Raw genomic sequence first — 19,350 nt, 5'->3', positions numbered from 1 at the left:
AAGCATGTCAAAAGGGCACCTTCTGATCAATTGCTTGTATCTTTCCCAAGCTTCATAGAGGGACTCACCATCCTTCTGTCTGAAGGTTTGGACTTCTACTCTAAGCTTGCTCAATTTTTGAGGTGGAAAGAATTTTGCCAAGAAGGCATTGACTAGCTTTTTCCAAGAGTTCAGGCTTTCTTTAGGTTGTGAATCCAACCATGTCCTAGCTCTGTCTCTTACAGCAAAAGGAAAAAGCATAAGTCTATAGACTTCAGGGTCAACCCCATTGGTCTTGACAGTGTCACAGATTTGCAAGAATTTAGCTAAGAACTGATGAGGATCTTCCAATGGAAGTCCATGAAACTTTCAATTCTGTTGCATTAGAGAAACTAATTGAGGCTTAAGCTCAAAGTTGTTTGCTTCAATGGCAGGGATTGAGATGCTTCTCCCAAAGAAATCAGGAGTAGGTGCAGTAAAGTCACCAAGCACCTTCCTTGCATTGTTGGCATTGTTGTTTTTGGCTGTCATGGTTTCTTCTTCTTTGAAGAGCTCTGTTAGGCCCTCTAAAGAGAATTGTGCTTTAGCTTCTCTTAGCTTTCTCTTCAAGGTCCTTTCAGGTTCAGGATCAGCTTGAACAAGTATGCCTTTATCTTTGTTCCTGCTCATATGAAAGAGAAGAGAATGAGAAAGTAGGGAATCCTCTATGTCACAGTATAGAAATTCCTTGAGGTGTCAGAGGAAAAGAAGAATAGAAGGAGGAGGTAGATTGAAGAGAATTCGAACATATAAAGAAGGAGGGAGTTCGAATTGCACCTTGAGGAGGAGTGTTAGTCCCTTAAATAGAAGGATGTGAAAAGAGGGGAAGAATTTTCGAAAATAAATTAAAAAGATTTTGAAATAATAAAAAGAAAATTTTGAAAATTTGATTGAGATTTTCGAAAACTAAGTTTGGGAAAGAAATTAAGTGATTTTGAAAAAGATTTTGAAATTAGAAATTAAAAAGATATGATTGAAAATTAATTTTGAAAAAGATGTGATTGAAAAGATATGATTGAAAAGATATGATTGAAAATCAATTTAGAAAAGAAAGTTTTTGAAATTAAAGTTGATTACTTGACTAACAAGAAATTAAAAGATATGATTCTAAAATTTAAAGTTTGATCATTTCTTAATAGGCAAGTAACAACTTGAAAATTTTGAAGTAAATCTTTAATTGAAGCAAGGATTTTTGAAAATAAATATAAAATGGAAAGAAATTGATTTTGAAAGAGATATGATTGAAAAGATATGATTTGAAAAAGATTTGATTTTGAAAAATTATGAAAACTTGAAAAAAAAGTGAATTAAAAACAAAATCTTCCCTCTAGTGTCATCCTGCCCAGAATGGTGCGTTTAACGCCCAAATCTCTACCTTTTTGGGCGTTAAACGCCCAGCCAGGTACCCTGGCTGGCGTTTAAACGCCAGTTTTCCTTCTTTACTGGGCGTTTTGCACGCCCAGCTTTTTCTGTTTGATTCCTCTGCTAAATGTTCTGAATCTTCAATTCTCTGTATTATTGACTTGAAAAGACATAGTTTAAAAATATTTTTTTGAATTTTTGATGATGAGAAATAATAAAAATGCAACTAAGATCAAGTAAACAATGCATGCAAGACACCAAACTTAAATGTTTGTATACTAAGGACTATAACAATGTAAAAATGTATATGAGAAACAACAAAATACACAAAACAAGAGAATTTAAAGATCAGAGCAAGGAAATCATGAAGAACAATATGTATAAATTCGAAAAATGCAAGAAGAATAAAAATATGCAATTGACACCAAACTTAAAAATTGATACTAGACTCAAACAAGAAACATAAAATATTTTTGGTTTTATGATTTTAAAATTTTTTTTGTATTTTTTTCGAAAATTATATAGAAAAGAAAATAAAGAGAATCAAAACTTTTAATAAGAATTCCAGGAATCATGCAATGTTAGTCTAAAGCTTCAGTCTAAAAAGATTAGACATGTTTGGCCAAGCTTCAGCAGGACATTACATTCAGCAGCTAAATTGATGAGAATCAGTCAGCTTTTGTGATGCTAAGAACATCACCTTGAAACTCTAGAATTCATTCTTAAAAATTCTGAAAAGTACCTAATCTAAGCAACAAGATGAACCATCAGTTGTCCAAACTCGAACAATCCCCGGCAACGACGCCAAAAACTTGGTGTTGTTGCCGGAAACAAATGCGAAATTATTGTTCGTTCATTCGTTCCTTCCCCGGCAACGGCGCCAAAAACTTGGTATGCAAAATTGTGATCATCAACAATGGCGAAATCATGGAGAATGTAGTATAGTAGTGAGTATTCCCGCCTGTCACGCGGGTGACCCGGGTTCGATCCCCGGCAACGGCGCCAAAAACTTGGTGCACGAAATTGTGATCATCAAAAATGGCGCCAAAGGACTTGGAGCTCTTAAACGTGAATCACACTTTGTCACAATTCCACACAACTAACCAGCAAGTGCACTGGGTCGTCCAAGTAATAAACCTTACGTGAGTAAGGGTCGATCCCACGGAGACTGTCGGCTTGAAGCAAGCTATGGTCATCTTGTAAATCTCAGTCAGGCGGATTCAAATGGTTATGGAGTTTAAGGTGATGAAAATAAACATAAAATAAAGATAGAGATACTTATGTAATTCATTGGTGGATTTCAGATAAGCGTATGAAAATGCTTTGTTCCCCTTGAACCTCTGCTTTCCTATTGCCTTTTTCCAATCATTCATACTCCTAAATAATAAGGACTGGTGAATTAAGGCTTCCTATCCTAATTATGGACCACAAACATGGTAATTATGTAGAATTAATCCCAATTAGTCTATCCTAACATCGAGAATAAGTCAAAAGGGCATAATTGATCTTAATCCACAAGTCCTAGCCAACTCTATTAATGGAAGGCTTAGAGTTAGTGAAAACCAAATCAACTAACAATCCTCACACATTCCAGAATAGACATCCACCACTCAAGTTCACCCAATTATCCAATTTTCCAACCAAGAGTGTGAAAAACTAGGCAAAAATCCAACCAAGAATTTTATCAAACACTTGGAAGGCATAAAAGAAAAGTATGGTAAAATAACAAGAAATAATAAATTCTACACTACCATATGGATGAAAACAATAATAATAACTAAATTAAACAATAAGAAACATAAAACATGAATTGCATTAATTGGAATTAAAAGTAACAAAGTGTCATAAACATAAAGGAACAAAAGAAGGGAAATAACAAATAGAAGTAAGGAACAAAGGTGCAATAACAATAAATGACAAGAAAAACTAAATGAAAACAAGAATTAAACCTAAATCTAAGAGAGATCTAACCTAGTCTACCCTAATTCTAGAGAGAATGGAGAGCTTCTCTCTCTAGAATATGACCTAAAGTATGTTTCTAATATACCCTAATTGCTCTCCACTTGATATGGAATGATGCCCCTTTGATATAGCACTCAATCAGCATCAGAAAGTCCAAACCTGGGCTCTAGAGGCCCAGAAATCGCCTCCAGCGTTTTTCTTTAAGTGAGTCATCTGCGTTGATTCGTGCGTACGCACAGATGTGTGCATATGCACACGTGCTGAATTTTTCTCTTGTGCGTACGCACAGGATGTTGTGCATACGCACACATGGCTATGTGCTTCTCCTTTTATTTCTTCATGGTTTCTCCAAATTGCATGCTTCTCCTCCACTCTCATCAAGCCATTCCAACCTATTATACCTGAAATCACTCATCAAAACCATCAAGGCATCAAATGGAATGAAAGTAGAACAAAATAGCATGTTTCCACAATTAGACTCAATTTAGGGAGAGAACACAAGAGTATGCTATTTGGATGATTAAATGTGGGTTTATATGATGAAATCCACTCAAATCAATCTAAAATTTATCGTCAAATATGGATTCATCAATAATTCTTAGTCATTAGTTTAGCATTTAAAGGATATTTTACATAATCTTTGGGAACTTTATGCCATATTTTTGTGTATCATTGTGTTTTCTATCAGTATGAGTCTTTAAACCTCCTAGGTTGAGGGGAGGAGCCATGCTGAGTTTTATTGATTAATAAAAGTATTACTATTTCTCTTCAATCCATGTTTAATTCAATTCTAAGATGTATCTTCGTTCTTCAACTTGATGAATGGGATGACCCGTGACAATCATCTTCGTTCTTCATACTAAGACCGCGTGCCTGACAACCACCCGTGTTCTTCTTGGGTTTGTGTGAATACATAACTGGAAAACATCGAACCGCCAGCTTGATTATACATCTCTTAGATGGATAATCCACGACTTCGTTGGGGACTTCTCAAGACACCAGTTCAGCTGAAGTATGGGGAGATTAGGGTCTCTGTGGTAGAGGCTACAACCCAAAGGCGCAGCATTCTCTGATCCGGAAGATTCGACCTTGTCTGTGGCATTTTGAGTAGGATCATTAAGGAGAATGGACTGCAGGAGCCTCACCCTCAATCAGAATGGATCCACACTAACCCTGAGGTTCAGATCTGGAGGAGATTGGCGACCGTGACTATACGACGTTGATCGCATACAGCCTGCCATAGAAGAAATCATTCACAATTGATGAAGATAGTAAGACCAGAGTTAATCCAGAAGGACAAAGCATCTCCAAGCCTTAACCATCTTCTTATCATTATAAACAGGTCAGCCTAGTTTAGATCTCATTATTCCTTTTATGCTTTTAACCAAATCCAACAATTCTTCTATCCGCCTGACTAAGATCTACAAGATAACCATAGCTTGTTTCAAACCACAATCCTCGTGTGATCGACTGATAAACCCATATTTTATGATATGTATTGTGCTCAATTCAAGAGATTTATTCAATCCTTCACTCACTTATTCATGTAAATTGCATGGTTTTACTTTCCCTTCCTTATTATGTAATATATGTGAAATACATGTTTCCTATGCTTTAAAATTAATTATTTTAATCACCCTTTATTACCATTCGATGCCATGATTTGTGTGTTGAGTAGTTTCAGATCTCCTAAGGCAGGAATGACTTAAAGGATGGAAAGGAAACATACAAAAATGGAAGGAAAGCACAAAATGGAGTTTTTGAAGAAACTGGCAGCGACGCGAACGCATGGACGACGCGGCCGCATGCCTAGCGCGAAAAGATAGCGATGCGAACGCGTGACTGACGCGGACACGCGCCATGAGCAGAACACAGATGACGCGGACGCATGACCGAGGCGAACGCTTGACAAGGAAAACTCCAGATGACGCGACCACGTGACCCACGCGGACGTGTGACAGACGCCACGCACCAGAAATTACAGAAAATGCTCCCAGCAATTTCTGAAGCCCTTTTTGGCCCAGATCCAAGTCCAGAAAGCACAGATTAGAGGTTATGAAGTGGGGGAATGCATCCATTCAGGAGAAAGATCTCCAATTATTCACTTTTCATAGTTTAGATGTAGTTTTAGAGGGAGAGGTTCTCTCCTCTCTCTTAAGTTTTATGATTAGGATTTCTCTAAATTTTAGGATTACTTCTCTTCAAGTGCAGGTTCAATGTTTCTCTTATTTATTTTCTACTTTTATTATATACCTTTAATTATCATTTATCTTTTCAATTTGGCTTATGCAATGTTATGATTTTCTTAATTTATATTACTTGAGGTATTTCAGCTTATGATTGTCTTATTCTATTTATCAATGCTCTTAATTTAATTTAGATATTTTCTTTCTTTTGGATTTGATTAAGTAATTGGTAACACTTGAGTTGTCAAACTCAGCAGTGGTTGAAATTGGCAGATTCCTAATTAATCTAGATCGCTCTAAAGCTAGTCGTCCCACAGGGATTGACTAGGACTTGAGGATCAATCTAATTAGTCCACTTGACTTAACTGAGTGGGATTAAAATCCAATTCTCATCACACCTGATAAGGATAACTAGGATAGAAATTCCAATTTCTCATACCTTGCCAAGAGTTTATTTTACAATTATTTATTTATTTTATCTGTCATTTAAATTACCTGTTCCTTACTTTCAAAACCCCAATTTACAAAACTCATAACCAATAATAAGAACATACCTCCCTGCAGTTCCTTGAGAAGACGACCCGAGGTTTAAATACTTCGGTTATCAATATATTTAGGGGTTTGTTACTTGTGACAACCAAAACGTTTGTAAGAAAGTACTTTTGTTGGTTTAGAAGCTATACTTGCAACGGGAATTTATTCTGAATTCTAGACCATGCAAAAGTTCTCTCTTCAAAATGGTGCCGTTGCCGGGAAATTGCAAACGTGTGCCTTATTATTGGTTATTATAAATATTTTTCATCTATTTGTTTAATTATTTTTTGTTTTCCTTTTTACCTCTTTTAGCTACTATGAATTCTCACCCCTCTCACTTTGAGTTTGGTTCTAATATTGTTGAAGGAAACGGAAGTTATAGCAGGAATATGGATCAAGGTCTAAGCAATCAAAGGTGGATGGAGCCAAGAGGATTTGATCACCCCTTTAGGCAACAACACCCTCCAAAATATCATGGACAAAGACCATTATACAATGCAAACCAAGCTAATAGATATGGTGGACAGCCTTGTAACTACCAACAAGCCCCACCCTGTGCCTATAGACCATCCTCTCAACATAACTTTAGACCACCACACTCACAAGTTTCTTTTCACCATTCAATACCTTATGACCCTTATCCACCACAATCCCAATCCAATTACTCCCAAGAACCACCACATTCTTACTTTGAACCCTCTCTCCCAACCAATGAGACCTCACACCCACCCTAACCTCCAGTGAATGACAAACTTCGTGTTCTTCTTCAAGGGCAAGCAAAGATAGAAAAGGGCGTACTGGAACTCACTACTGCCGTAATTGAGGTAGTAAATTTAATAGCTTCCCGATATCTGAGAACCCGAAGTACTCCCATGGCAGCATGTGGAGAATCAAAAGAAGAGTGTAGCATGAAGGAAACACTAGAAACTTCAGTGGACAATGAGGAACATGGCTTTGTATTGGAACAAGTGGAGGAAGCCAAAATAGTTGCAGAGGAATAAGTGGTTGAAGATTTAGGAGATGCTGAAACTCCATGGGAATCAAGAACCGTAAAGGATTCCACTGAGAAGTCCAAATTTAATGCAAAGGAGGATAGTGCACGACTGGTGCACGAATTGTGAATCACACTTTTCACAACTCGTACCACTAACCAGCAAGTGTACTGGGTCGTCCAAGTAATACCTTACGTGAGTAAAGGTCGATCCCACGGAGATTGTTGGTTTGAAGCAATATATGGTAATCTTGTAAATCTTAGTCAGGAAATCAATTATAATTATCAGTATGAATTGCGAAGAATAAAAGAGCATGAATTAAATACTTGTTCTGCAGTAATGGAGAATATGTTGGAGTTTTGGAGATGCTTTGTCTTCTGAATCTCTGCTTTCTCCCTGTCTTCTTCTTCACGCATGCAAGGTTCCTCTTATGGCAAGTTGTGTGTTGGTGGATCATCGTTGTCAATGGCTACCATCCATCCTCTCAGTGAAAAAGGTCCAGGTGTGTTGTCACCGCACGGCTAATCATCTGTCGGTTCCCACTCATGCTGGAATAGGATCCATTGATCCTTTTGCGTCTGTCACTACGCCCAGCCCTTGTGAGTTTGAAGCTCGTCACAGTCATTCAATCCCTGAATCCTACTCGGAATACCACAGACAAGGTTTAGAATTTCTGGATTCTCAAGAATGCTGCCAATGGATTCTAGCTTATACCACGAAGATTCTGATTAAGGAATCCAAGAGATATTCATTCAATCAAAGGTAGAACAGAGGTGGTTGTCAAGCACGCGTTCATAGGTTGAGGATGATGATGAATGTCATGGATCATCACATCCATTATATTGAAGTGCGAATAAACATCTTAGATAGAAACAAGCATGTTTGAATAGAAAACAGAAATAGTTGCATTAATTCATCGAAACACAGCAGAGCTCCTCACCCCCAACAATGGAGTTCAGAGACTCATGACATCAAAGAGTATAAAGTTCAGATCTAAAATGTCATGAGTTACAAAATAAATATCTAAAAGTTATTTAAATACTAAACTAGTAACCTAGGTTTACAGAAAATGAGTAAACTAAGATAGATAGTGCAGAAATCCACTTCTGGGGCCCACTTGGTATGTACTGGGGCTAAGACTTGAGCTTTACATGTGTCTAGGCTATTTCCAGAGTTAAACGCCAGGTTGTAACCTGTTTCTGGCGTTCAACTCTAACTTGTAACTTGTTTCTGGCGTTTAACACCAGAATGCAACATGGAACTGGCGTTGAACGCCAGTTTACGTCATTTATCCTTGAGCAAAGTATGGATTATTATATATTGCTGGAAAGCCCTGGATGTTTACTTTCCAACACATTTGGGAGCGCGCCATTTGGACTTCTGTAGCTCCAGAAAATCCACTTTGAGTGCAGGGAGGTCAAAATCCAACAGCATCTGCAGTCCTTTTTCAGCCTGAATCAGATTTTTGCTCAGCTCCCTCAATTTCAGCCAGAAATTACCTGAAATCACAGAAAAATACACAAACTCATAGTAAAGTCTAGAAATGTGATTTTTATTTAAAAACTAATAAAAATATAATAAAAAGTGACTAAAACATATTAAAAACTACCTAGAAACAATGCCAAAAAGCATATAAATTATCCGCTCATCACAACACCAAACTTAAATTGTTGCTTGTCCCTAAGCAACTAAAAACAAAGTAGGATAAAAAGAAGAGAATATACAATGAATTCCAAAAACATCTATGAAGATCAGTCTTAACTAGATGAGCGAGGCTATTAGCTTTTTGCTTCTGAACAGTTTTGGCATCTCACTTTATCCTTTGAAGTTCAGAATGATTGGCGTCTATAGGAACTCAGAATTCAGATAGTGTTATTGATTCTCCTAGTTCAGTATGTTGATTCTTGAACACAGCTACTTTATGAGTCTTGGCCGTGGCCCTAAGCACTATGTTTTCCAGTATTACCACCGGATATATACATGCCACAGACACATAACTGGGTGAACCTTTTCAGATTGTGACTCAGCTTTGCTAAAGTCCCCAATTCGAGGTGTCCAGGGTTCTTAAGCACACTCTATTTTTGCTTTGGACCTCGACTTTAACCGCTCAGTCTCAAGTTTTCACTTGACACCTTCACGCCACAAGCACATGGTTAGGGACAGCTTGGTTTAGCCGCTTAGGCCAGGATTTTATTCCTTTAGGCCCTCCTATCCACTGATGCTCAAAGCCTTGGATCTTTTTTATTACCCTTGCCTTTTGATTTTAAGGGCTATTGGCTTTTTTGCTCTTGCCTTTTGGTTTAAAGAGCTTTTGGCTTTTTCTGCTTGCTTTTTCTTTTTCTTGCTCTCTTTTTTTGCATTTTTTCTCTGCAAGCTTTGTTCTTCACTGCTTTTTCTTGCTTCAAGAATTATTTTTATGATTTTTTAGATTATCAAATAATATTTCTTCTTTTTCATCATTCTTTCAAGAGCCAACAATTTTAACATTCATAAACAACAAATTCAAAAGACATATGCACTGTTCAAGCATTCATTCAGAAAACAAAAAGTATTGCCACCACATCAAAATAATTAAACTATTTTAAAATTCGAAATTCATGTATTTCTTTTTCTTTTTCAGAAAACATTTTTCATTTAAGAAAGGTGATGGATTCATAGGACATTCATATCTTTAAGACATAGACACTTAGATACTAGTGATCATGTAATAAGACCCAAACATAAATAAACATAAAGCATAGTAAACGAAAAACAGAGAGATAAGAACAAGGAGATTAAGGAACGGGTCCACCTTAGTGAGGGTGGCGTATTCCTCTTCTTGAAGAACCAATGGTGCTCTTGAGCTCCTCTATGTCTCTTCCTTGTCTTTGTTGCTCCTCCCTCATAGCTCTTTGATCTGCAGTCAAATGCTCTACCACTGAACTTATGGACCCTTGAGATGAACCTCTCCATCTCTCATGACTCGGGGGTGGAAGCAACTGCCTTCCTTTTCCTCTTTCTAGAGGTTTCTTCGGCCTTAGGTGCCATAAATGGTTATGGAAAAACAAAAAGCAACGCTTTTTTCCACACCAAACTCAAAAGGTTTGCTCGTCCTCGAGCAAAAAAAGATAGAAGGGAGTAGAAGAAGTGGAGGAGAAGGAGGTGTGTGAATGGGTGGGTATGGGAGGGGAATGGTTTGAATTGGAATGGTGAGGTAGGTAGGGATCTTGTGGAGTCCACAAATCCTGAGGGGATCCTGTGGGGTCCACATATCAAGTGGGGTCAAGGACTTAACATCTCTGCTCTAATTAGGCGTGTAAAATGCCCTTGCTATGCAATTCTAGTGTTTAACGCCTGACTGCTGCTTGTTTCTGGCGTTTAAACGCCAGACTGCTCTCCTCTAGGGTATGCTGTTTTCAATGCTATTTTTCATTCTGTTTTTAATTTTTTAGTAGTTTTTGTGACTTCACATGATCATCAACCTAAAAGAAAAAAACATAAAATAGCAATAGAAAATAAAGAGATATAGTTAAATAACATTGGGTTGCCTCCCAACAAGCGCTTCTTTAATGTCAATAGCTTGACCTTACTGAGCTTTTAATCTAGTCTCAGCCTTGAGCATTCTTGCTCAACATTACCTTCAAGATAATGCTTGAATCTCTGTCCATTAACAGTGAACTTCTTATTAGAATCAATGTCTTGAAGCTCCACATGACCATATGGTGACACGCTTGTAATCACATATGGTCCCCTCCACCGGGATTTCAGTTTCCCAGGGAATAATCTGAGCCTAGAGTTAAATAGCAGAACCTTCTGTCCGGGTTCAAAGACTCTAGGTGACAACTTTCTGTCATGCCACCTTTTTGCTTTCTCCTTGTAAAGCTTAGCATTTTCGAAAGCAGTGAGTCTGAATTCCTCTAGCTCATTTAGCTGGAGTAATCTTTTTTCTCCAGCTAATCTGGCATCAAAGTTTAGGAATCTGGTTGTCCAGTAGGCCTTATGCTCCAGTTCCACGGGCAGATGACAGGCCTTACCATACACAAGCTGGTATGGAGAGGTCCCTATAGGAGTCTTGAATGCTGTTCTGTAAGCCCACAGAGCATCATCCAAGCTTCTTACCCAATCCTTTCTACGGGTACTTACTGTCCGTTCCAGGATTCTTTTTAGTTCTCTATTAGAGACTTCAGCTTGCCCATTTGTCTGTGGATGATATGGAGTTGCCACCTTGTGGCTAATTCCATACCGGACCATAGCAGAGTAAAGCTGTTTGTTGCAGAAGTGAGTGCCCCCATCACTAATTAGTACTCTAGGGACACCAAATCTGCTGAAGATATGTTTCTGGAGGAATTTCAGTACTGTTTTAGTATCATTGGTGGGTGTGGCAACGGCCTCTACCCATTTTGATACATAGTCGACTGCTACCAGAATATAAGTGTTTGAGTATGATGGTGGGAAAGGTCCCATAAAGTCAATTCCCCATACATCAAACAACTCAATCTCCAAGATTCCTTGTTGAGGCATGGCGTAACCATGAGGAAGATTACCAGCTCTTTGGCAACTGTCACAGTTGCGTACAAACTCTCGGGAATCCCTATAGAGTGTAGGCCAGTAGAAGCCACATTGGAGGACCTTGGTGGCTGTTCGCTCACCTCCGAAATGGCCTCCATATTGTGATCCATGGAAATGCCATAAGATCCTCTGTGCTTCTTCTCTAGGCACACACCTACGGATTATTCCGTCTGCACATCTCTTAAAGAGATAGGGTTCATCCCACAAGTAGTACTTTGCATCAGTAATTAATTTTTTCTTTTGTTGCCTGCTGTACTCCTTGGGTATGAACCTTGCAGCTTTATAGTTTGCAATATCTGCAAACCATGGTATTTCCTGAATGGCAAACAAATGCTCATCCAGAAAGGTCTCAAAGATCTCAATAGAGGGGGGGAACTCCCCTTCTACTGGTTCTATCTGGGACAGATGATCAGTGGTGCACGAAATTGTGATCTCCAGGCTCGAACAAATCCTGGTAATGGCTCCAAAGCTTGGTGCTCTGATCTTAATTCATAATTGTCACAACTTCGATACAACTAACCAGCAAGTGCACTGGGTCGTCCAAGTAATACCTTACGTGAGTAAGGGTCGAATCCCACGGAGATTGTTGGTATGAAGCAAGCTATGGTCACCTTGCAAATCTCAGTCAGGCGGATTTAAACATGATACTTTATTAGATTAAAATAAACAATAAAAGGGATAGAGATACTTATGTAGATTCATTGGCAGGGATTTCAGATAAGCGAATGGAGATGCTTTTCGTTCCTCTGAACCTCTGCTTTCCTGCTATCTTCATCCAATCAGTCTTACTCCTTTCCATGGCTGGCTGTATGCAAGGGCATCACCGTTGTCAGTGGCTACATCCCCTCCTCTCAGTGAATCATATGCTCACGCACCCTGTCACGGCACGGCTATTCATCTGTCGGTTCTCGATCATGCTGGAATAGGATTCACCCTCCTTTTGCGTCTGTCACTAACGCCCAACAATCGCGAGTTTGAAGCTCGTCACAATCATTCAATCATTGAATCCTACTCAGAATACCACAGACAAGGTTTAGACCTTCCGGATTCTCTTGAATGCCGCCATCATTCTAGCTTACGCCACGAAGATTCCTGTTAGGAGATCTAAGAGATATTCATTCTAGCTTATTTCATGTAGAACGGAAGTGTTTGTCAGGCACGTGTTCATAGGGGAGATGGTGATGAGCGTCACACATAATCATCACCTTCATTACATTCTTGGGTGCGAATGGATATCTTAGAAGCGAAATAAGAAGAATTGAATAGAAAACAGTAGTACTTTGCATTAATCTTTGAGGAACAGCAGAGCTCCACACCTTAATCTATGGAGTGTAGAAACTCTACCGTTAAAAATACATAAGTGAAAGGTCCAGGCATGGCCGAGATGGCCAGCCCCCTAAACGAGATCAATAGTCTCCTAAGATGAAAAACTGAGACCAAAGATGCCTAATACAATAGTAAGAGGTCCTATTTATAATAAACTAGCTACTAGGGTTTACATGAGTAAGTATTTGATGTATAAATCCACTTCCGGGACCCACTTGGTGTGTGTTTGGACTGAGCTTAAGTGTTGCACGTGCAGAGGTCATTTGTGGAGTTGAACGTCAGTTTCTGTGCCAGTTTGGGCGTTCAACTCTGGTTTTGGATCCTTTTCTGGCGCTGGACGCCAGATTTGGGCAGAAGGCTGGCGTTGAACGCCAGTTTACGTCGTCAATTCGTGGCCAAAGTATGGACTATTATATATTGCTGGAAAGCCCTGAATGTCTACTTTCCAACGCAATTGGAAGCGCGCCATTTTGAGTTCTGTAGCTCCAGAAAATCCACTTTGAGTGCAGGGAGGTCAGAATCCAACAGCATCAGCAGTCCTTTTTCAACCTCTGAATCTGATTTCTGCTCAAGTCCCTCAATTTCAGCCAGAAAATACCTGAAATCACAGAAAAACACACAAACTCATAGTAAAGTCCAGAAATGTGAATTTAACACAAAAACTAATGAAAACATCCCTAAAAGTAACTAGATCCTACTAAAAACATACTAAAAACAATGCCAAAAAGCGTATAAATTATCCGCTCATCACAACACCAAACTTAAATTGTTGCTTGTCCCCAAGCAACTGAAAATCAAATAGGATAAAAAGAAGAGAATATACTATAAATTCCAAACTATCAATGAAACATAGTTTCAATCATATGAGTGGGACTTATAGCTTTTTGCCTCTTGAATAGTTTTGGCATCTCACTTTATCCATTGAGGTTCAGAATGATTGGCATCTATAGGAACTTCAGATTTCGAATAGTGTTATTGACTCTCCTAGTTCAGTATGATGATTCTTGAACACAGCTTCTTTATGAGTCTTGGCCGTGGCCCTAAGCACTTTGTTTTCCAGTATTACCACCGGATACATAAATGCCACAGACACATAATTGGGTGAACCTTTTCAGATTGTGACTCAGCTTTGCTAAAGTCCCCAATTAGAGGTGTCCAGGGTTCTTAAGCACACTCTTTGTTTTTGCTTTGGACCTTGACTTTAACCGCTCAGTCTCAAGTTTTCACTTGACACCTACACGCCACAAGCACATGGTTAGGGACAGCTTGGTTTAGCCGCTTAGACCAGGATTTTATTCCTTTAGGCCCTCCTATCCACTGATGCTCAAAGCCTTGGGATCCTTTTTATTTGCCCTTGTCTTTTGGTTTTAAGGGTTATTGGCTTTTTCTGCTTGCTTTTTCTTTTTCTTTCTATTTTTTTTTTATTTTTTTCGCCCTTTTTTTTTTCTGCAAGCTTTGTTCTTTGCTGCTTTTTCTTGCTTCAAGAATCATTTTTATGATTTTTCAGATTATCAAATAACATGTCTCCTAGTCATCATTCTTTCAAGAGCCAACATATTTAACATTCTTAAACAACAACTTCAAAAGACATATGCACTGTTCAAGCATACATTCATTAAACAAGAAGCATTGTCACCACATCAATATAATTAAACAAAGTTCAAGGATAAATTCAAAACTCATGTACTTCTTGTTCTTTTGAATTAAAACATTTTTCATTTAAGAGAGGTGATGGATTCATAGGACATTTATAACTTTAAGACATAGTTACTAACTACTAATGATCATGTAATGAAGACACAAACACAGATACGCACATAACATAGAAAACGAAAAACAGAAGAAATAAGAACAAGGAATGAATCCACCTTAGTGATGGTGGCGTTTCCTTCTTGAGGAACCAATGATATCCTTGAGCTCTTCTATGTCTCTTCCTTGTCTTTGTTGCTCCTCCCTCATTGCTTTTTGATCTTCTCTTATTTCATGAAGCATGATGGAGTGCTCTTGATGTTCCACCCTTAGTTGTCCCATATTGGAACTCAAGTCTTCTAGGGAGGTGTTGATGTGCTCCCAATAGTTTTGTGGAGGAAAGTGCATTTGAGGCATCTCCGGAATCTCATGGTGATGAGCTTCTTGCGCCTCTTGAGCTCTATGACTGGGCTCTCTTGCTTGCTCCATCTTTTTCTTAGTGATGGGCTTTTCCTCTTTAATGAGGATATCTCCCTCTATGTCAATCCCAGCTGAATTGCATAGGTGGCAAATGAGGTGAGGAAAGGCTAACCTTGCCATGGTGGAGGACTTGTCAGCCACCTTGTAGAGTTCTTGAGGTATAATCTCATGAACTTCCACCTCTTCTCCAATCATGATGCTATGGATCATGATGGCCCGGTCTATAGTAACTTCAGACCGGCTGCTAGTGGGAATGATTGAGCATTGAATGAACTCCAACCATCCTCTAGCTATAGGCTTGAGGTCCAATCTTCGTAGTTGAACCGGCTTGCCTTTGGAGTCAATCTTCCATTGAGCTCCTTCTACACATATGTCCATAAGGACTTGGTCCAACCTTTGATCAAAGTTGACTCTCCTTGTGTAGGGGCGTGCGTTCTCTTCCATGTATGGCAAGTTGAACGCCAACCTCACATTTTCCGGACTAAAATCCAAGTATTTCCCCCGAACCATTGTAACATAGTTCTTTGGATCCGGGTTCTTACTTTGATCATGGTTCTTGGTGATCCATGCATTGGCATAGAACTCTTGAACCATTAAGATGCCGACTTGTTGGATGGGGTTTGTTAGAACTTCCCAACCTCTTCTTTGAATTTCATGTCGGATCTCCGGATACTCATTTCTTTTGAGTTTAAAAGGGACCTCAGGGATCACCTTTTTCTTGGCCACAACATCATAGAAGTGGTCTTGATGGGCTTTGGAGATGAACCTTTCCATCTCCCATGACTCGGATGTGGAAGCTTTTATCTTCCCTTTCCCTCTTCTAGAGGATTCTCCGGTCTTAGGTGCCATCAATGGTAATGGAAAAACAAAAAAGCTATGCTTTTACCACACCAAACTTAGAATATTGCTCGCCCTCGAGCAATAAACAAAAGAATAGAAGAAGAAGAAGAAGAAATATGGAGAGGGAGAGGGAGATGTAGTTTCGGCTAAGGAGTGTGTAGAGGGGTGTGTTGTGTGAATTTGGTGAAGAATGGAGGTCTTTATATAGGGAATGGAGGGGGGGTTAAGGTTCGGCTATATGGGTGGGTTGGGGTGGGAAATTGGTTTTGAATTTTGAAGGTAGGTGGAGTTTATGAGGTAGGTTTATTGGGAAGAGTGGGTGGATGTGAGTGGTGAAGGTTTAGTGGGGAAGAGAGATTGAGGTGATTGGTGAGGGGTTTTTAGGGAAGAGTGTTTATGGGGTTGTGTGAAAGAGAGTGGTGAGAAGAAGTGAGTGGAGGTAGGTGGGGATCCTGTGGGGTCTACAGATCCTGAGTGGATCCTGTGGGGTCCACAGATCCTGAGTGGATCCTGTGGGGTCCACAGATCCTGAGGTTTTCAAGGATTTACATCCCTGCACCCCTTAGGCATGTAAAAATGCCTTTGTATCCAACTCTGGGCGTTCAGCGCCAGGTTGGTGGCCATTTTGGGCGTTCAACGCCCATCTGTGTGCCATTTCTGGCGTTGAACGCCAGAACCATGCCTGTTCTGGCGTTCAGCGCCCAGAAGCTGCCCATTTTGGGCGTTCAGCGCCAGAACCATGCTCTGTTCTGGCGCTGAACGCCAGACAGATGCTCCTCCAGGGTGTGATTTTTCTTCTGCTGTTTTTGATTCCGTTTTCAATTTTTATATTTATTTTGTGACTCCACATGATCATGAACCTAAGAAAACATGAAAAATAATAATAATAGAGTTAGATAAACATTGGGTTGCCTCCCAACAAGCGCTTCTTTAATGTCAATAGCTTGACAGTGGGCTCTCATGGAGCCTCACAGATGTGCAGAGCTTTGTTGAGACTCTCCAACACCAAACTTAGAGTTTGGATATGGGAGTTCAACACCAAACTTAGAGTTTGGTTGTGGCCTCCCAACACCAAACTTAGAGTTTAACTGTGGGGGCTCTGGTTGACTCTACTTGGAGAGAAGCTTTTGCTGCTTCCTCTCCATGGTTGCAGAGGGAGATCCTTGAGTTTTGAATACAAGGGAGTTCTCATTCCAGTGAAGGAATATTTCACCTCTGTCAACATCAATCACAACTCTTGCTGTGGCCAGGAAAGGTCTTCCTAGGATGATGGATTCATCCTCTTCCTTTCCAGTATCCAGGACTATGAAATCAGCAGGGATGTAAAGGCCTTCAACCTTTACTAATACGTCCTCTACTTGTCCATAAGCCTGTTTTCTAGAGCTGTCTGCCATCTCTAATGAGATTTTAGCAGCTTGCACCCCATAGATTCCCAGTTTCTCTATTACAGAGAGGGGCATGAGGTTTATCCCTGAACCAAGGTCACACAGAGCCTTAAAGATCATGGTGCCTATGGTACAAGGGATTATGAACTTTCCAGGATCCTGTCTCTTCTGAGGCAATGTCAGTTGATCCAGATCACTTAGTTCATTGATGAACAAGGGAGGTTCAACCTCCCAAGCATCAATGCCAAATAACTTGGCATTCAGCTTCATGATTGCACCAAGAAACTTGGCAGTTTGCTCTTCAGTGACATCCTCATTCTCTTTAGAAGAGGAATACTCATCAGAGCTCATGAAGGGTATAAGGAGGTTCAATGGAATCTCTATGGTCTCTAGCTGAGCCCCAGAGTCCTTTGGTTCCTCAGAGGGAAGCTCCTTATTGACCACTGGACGTCCCAGGAGGTCTTCCTCCTTGGGATTTACGTCCTCTCCTTCCCTTACAGGTTCGGCCATGGCGCTTATGTCAATGGCCTTGCACTCTCCTTTTGGATTCTCTTCTGTATTGCTTGGGAGAGTACTAGGAGGGATTTCAGTGATCCTTTTACTCAGCTGGCCCACTTGTGCTTCCAGATTTCTAATGGAAGACCTTGTTTCATTCATGAAACTTACAATGGCTTTAGATAGATCAGAGACTAGATTTGCTAAATTAGAAGCATTTTGTTCAGAGTTCTCTGTCTGTTGCTGAGTTGATGATGGAAAAGGCTTGCTATTGCTAAACCTGTTTCTTCCACCATTATTAAAGCCTTGTTGGGGCTTTTGATCCTTCCATGAGAAATTTGGATGATTTCTCCATGTTGAGTTATAGGTGTTTCCATAAGGTTCACCTAAGTAATTTACCTATGCTATTGCAGGGTTCTCAGGATCATAGGCTTCTTCTTCAGAAGATGCCTCTTGAGTACTGTTGGATGCAGCTTGCATTCCATTCAGACTCTGAGAAGTCATATTGACTTGCTGAGTCAATATTTTATTTTGAGCCAATATGGCATTCAGAGTATCAACTTCAAGAACTCCCTTCTTCATAGGCGTCCCATTATTCACAGGATTCCTTTCAGAAGTGTACATGAACTGGTTATTAGCAACCATGTCAATGAGTTCTTGAGCTTCTGCAGGCGTTTTCTTTAGGTGAATGGATCCACCTGCAGAAGTGTCCAGTGACATCTTTGATAGCTCAGATAAACCATCATAGAATATATCCAGGATAGTCCATTCTGAAAGCATGTCAGAAGGACACTTTTTGGTCAACGGTTTGTATCTTTCCCAAGCTTCATAGAGGGATTCACCTTCTTTCTGTCTGAAGGTTTGAACATCAGCTCTAAGCTTGCTCAGCTTTTGAGGAGGAAAGTACTTGGCTAAGAAAGCCGTGACCAGCTTATCCCAAGAGTTCAGGCTGTCTTTGGGTTGAGAATCCAACCATAATCTAGCTCTGTCTCTTACAGCAAAAGGGAAAAGCATGAGCCTGTAGACTTCAGGATCTACTTCATTAGTCTTAACAGTATCACATATCTGCAAGAATTCAGTTAAGAACTGAAAAGGATCTTCAGATGGAAATCCATGAAACTTGCAGTTCTGCTGCATCAGAGAAACTAATTGAGGTTTCAGCTCAAAGTTGTTTGCTCCAATGGCAGGAATGGAGATGCTTCTTCCATGTAAATTGGAATTAGGTGCAGTAAAGTCACCAAGCATCTTCCTTACATTATTATTATTTTCGGCTGCCATCTCTTCTGCCTGTTCGAAAATTTCTGAAAGGTTATCTCTGGATTGTTGTATTTTAGCTTCTCTTAATTTTCTCTTCAGAGTCCTTTCAGGTTCTGGATCTGCTTCCACAAGAATGTTCTTAGCCTTGCTCCTGCTCATATGACAAGGAAGAATGGACAGAAAAATAATAATAATAATAATAATAATAGAGATCCTTTATACCACAGTATAGGGATCCCTGTGTGAGTGGAAGAAGAGGGGGAGACAAAGAATGTA

General features: G+C 39.7%; 2 non-coding genes across 2 annotated transcripts; both read left to right on the top strand.

Moving 5' to 3' along the window:
* On the top strand, positions 1–108 carry LOC112760487 (small nucleolar RNA R71). Its single transcript, XR_003180925.1, has one exon. It is a non-coding gene; the product is annotated as a small nucleolar RNA R71 (small nucleolar RNA).
* An 18,483-nt stretch (positions 109–18,591) lies between these two features.
* LOC112761598 (small nucleolar RNA R71) lies at positions 18,592–18,699 on the top strand. The gene has a single exon (XR_003181986.1). It is a non-coding gene; the product is annotated as a small nucleolar RNA R71 (small nucleolar RNA).
* The last annotated feature ends 651 nt before the right edge of the window (positions 18,700–19,350 follow it).

The sequence above is a fragment of the Arachis hypogaea genome, chromosome 16 (assembly GCF_003086295.3).
Source record: "Arachis hypogaea cultivar Tifrunner chromosome 16, arahy.Tifrunner.gnm2.J5K5, whole genome shotgun sequence".
NCBI lineage: Eukaryota > Viridiplantae > Streptophyta > Magnoliopsida > Fabales > Fabaceae > Arachis > Arachis hypogaea.
This window is presented reverse-complemented; position numbering and strand designations above follow the sequence as displayed.